Source organism: Delphinus delphis, chromosome 7 (genome assembly GCF_949987515.2).
Source record: "Delphinus delphis chromosome 7, mDelDel1.2, whole genome shotgun sequence".
Taxonomy (NCBI): domain Eukaryota; kingdom Metazoa; phylum Chordata; class Mammalia; order Artiodactyla; family Delphinidae; genus Delphinus; species Delphinus delphis.
In genome coordinates this window covers 52,603,190-52,605,405 of record NC_082689.1, presented here as the reverse complement: position 1 = coordinate 52,605,405, position 2,216 = coordinate 52,603,190, and the positions used below count along the sequence as shown (strand labels likewise).

General features: G+C 43.8%; 1 non-coding gene across 1 annotated transcript; it reads right to left on the bottom strand.

Annotated features, from left to right (window-relative positions):
• Positions 1 to 1,472: 1,472 nt before the first annotated feature.
• Positions 1,473 to 1,580, bottom strand: LOC132428856 (U6 spliceosomal RNA). Its single transcript, XR_009520246.1, has one exon. It is a non-coding gene; the product is annotated as a U6 spliceosomal RNA (small nuclear RNA).
• Between the last annotated feature and the right edge of the window lie 636 nt (positions 1,581 to 2,216).

Genomic DNA, 2,216 nt, shown 5'->3' with positions numbered 1-2,216 from the left:
TGAAAACTACATGAGGGCAAACATTGTTTCTATTTTTGTCCACCATCGGATCCCCATGTAATTTATCCAGCATGTAATAATTGATAAATTAACACATACCAATCAGTTAATCTTATAGTTTTACATATGAAAGGCTGTGAGAAGTTGTACAATAAGGAAAAAAACTGATTAACTTTGTTTAACTCAGAAGTTCCCAAAGCTATTTAGTCAAACACCCATTTGTTTTTTCATTTAGCATCTATCAGTGTCTTGCTTTTATCACAAATGAACTCAACTCTTTAAGTTACATGGGAAACTTAGGGAATCTGCATTTATAATGCATTTTTAATGTTACTTTTTCTTTCTTTCCCTACTCTAATTCACATACACCCTCCTTACACAAAAGCAAGTAAAGTTTAAATATAAAGTAGAATCCCTTTTAAGACTGAGTCTGAGGAAGTCATTAACACCCCAATACTTGATTGTGTTGGACTTAAAATTTTTGAATACATTAGATGTAGCCACATAATTGGTAAATGCTAAATCTTATACTGTAAGATATTGGCCAATGTCATTTTAAGGGTTTTTTTGTTTTGTTTTGTTTTTTGTGTTACGTGGGCCTCTCACTGTTGTAGCCTCTCCCGCTGCGGAGCACAGGCTCCGGACGCGCAGGCTCAGCGGCCATGGCTCACGGGCCCAGCCGCTCCGCGGCATGTGGGACCTTCCTGGACCAGGGCACGAACCTGTGTCCCCTGCATCGGCAGGCGGACTGTCAACCACTGCGCCACCAGGGAAGCCCAGCCCATCATTTTGAGTTTTGATTGGAATGTTAGGTTTGTATACCAAAGTACATTCCCTTAGCCTGGGTTACCTAGAAAGCAGGCTTCAGTGCCTTAGAGAGTGCAAATCCAGAGGAAAGAAGTGAGAGATGTAAGGGTGGTGAAACAGGGAGAAGAGAGAATGGATAAGAGGATATCTAAACAGGCTGGCCAGACCACCTGATCCAGGAGACCTAGCCCCAAAGAGCCGTATCATCTGTATCTCAGGACCTTCCCTGTGGATTGGGGAGGGAGGCAGATAAATAAGTTTGTAGTAACTTCCATTTCCCACTTCTGAGTTGTGCATGCTTGTTTCTTTGAGGGCTTCCCCATCCACAGCAGTAGGGAAGCCAGTAGAGAGAGAGAACATCGGGTACCCTGCCCAGTGCCGTCCGCAGGTTGCGCCTGTGTGAGGTTGGCTGGAGCCCACTCAGAGCTGGGCCCTGCAGTGGTTCCAGGACCGGAGACAGTGGTGGCCAAGAGAATGGAGAGGTACAAAGCAGACAGATAATGGGGCAGTCAGAAGTTAAAATGTGAAATCTCTTATCTAGTCTTCCTGGATTTCTTCATGGCTCCTCTTTACTGCAAAGCTGGACGTTTGGATGGAGACACTTTAGTAGGGATATTGAAATGTCCCGTCAAGATGTAAAACCTTTGACAAGGCTTACAAAGTGATATAAGCGATAGCTATTCTTGATTCCCTTCATCATTCCTTGTGCAGGGGCTATGCTAATCTTCTCTGTATCCTTCCAGTTTTAGGATATGTGCTGCCGAAGCAAGCACCCCTTCATTATTCCTGACTCTGTACTATCTTATGGCTCAGGAATGGGGAGAAGTAGAGGGATACAGTGCAAGGAGGAGAGTCAGGGATGGTTTAGAAAAAGGAGGTAAAATCAGAGAAGGGGAAGCTCATGGAGAAAGAGGAAGGTGTGATACTCAAAGAGGAAATAAGGACAGGGGATCAGGTGGGAGTCGGGCGTACTATGACAGGCATCACTTGCTTCATCTTTTTAAGTATGAAGGCAGTGAAAATGTCATTGGTGTCAAAATGTGATCATTTCCTTTAGTAGCCAAGGATACTGTGTCTAACCAGCTGTGTGTCCTTGGGATAAGTCTTTTTACCTTAATTGGTCGTCCCCTTACCTGGAAACTGAGGGATTTGGATCTCATCAGAGAATTTCTAAGGTCCTGTCCAACTGTAGAATAACAGTTATAGCTAAAATTAATTGAGAGTTTCTGTTCAAGTACAAATTCATTTAGTGATGTTCGTAGTCTAAACTCAGTTAGTAATGCTTACAGCCTAGGTAATGTTTGGAACACAGCCATGCTGTCCCTCTAACTATTCCTTGATCCTGGGCCAGAGGCATTAACAGTCCCCAGCAGTGGGGGAACGTAACTCAGCTGCAGGCTGAGAAGCTC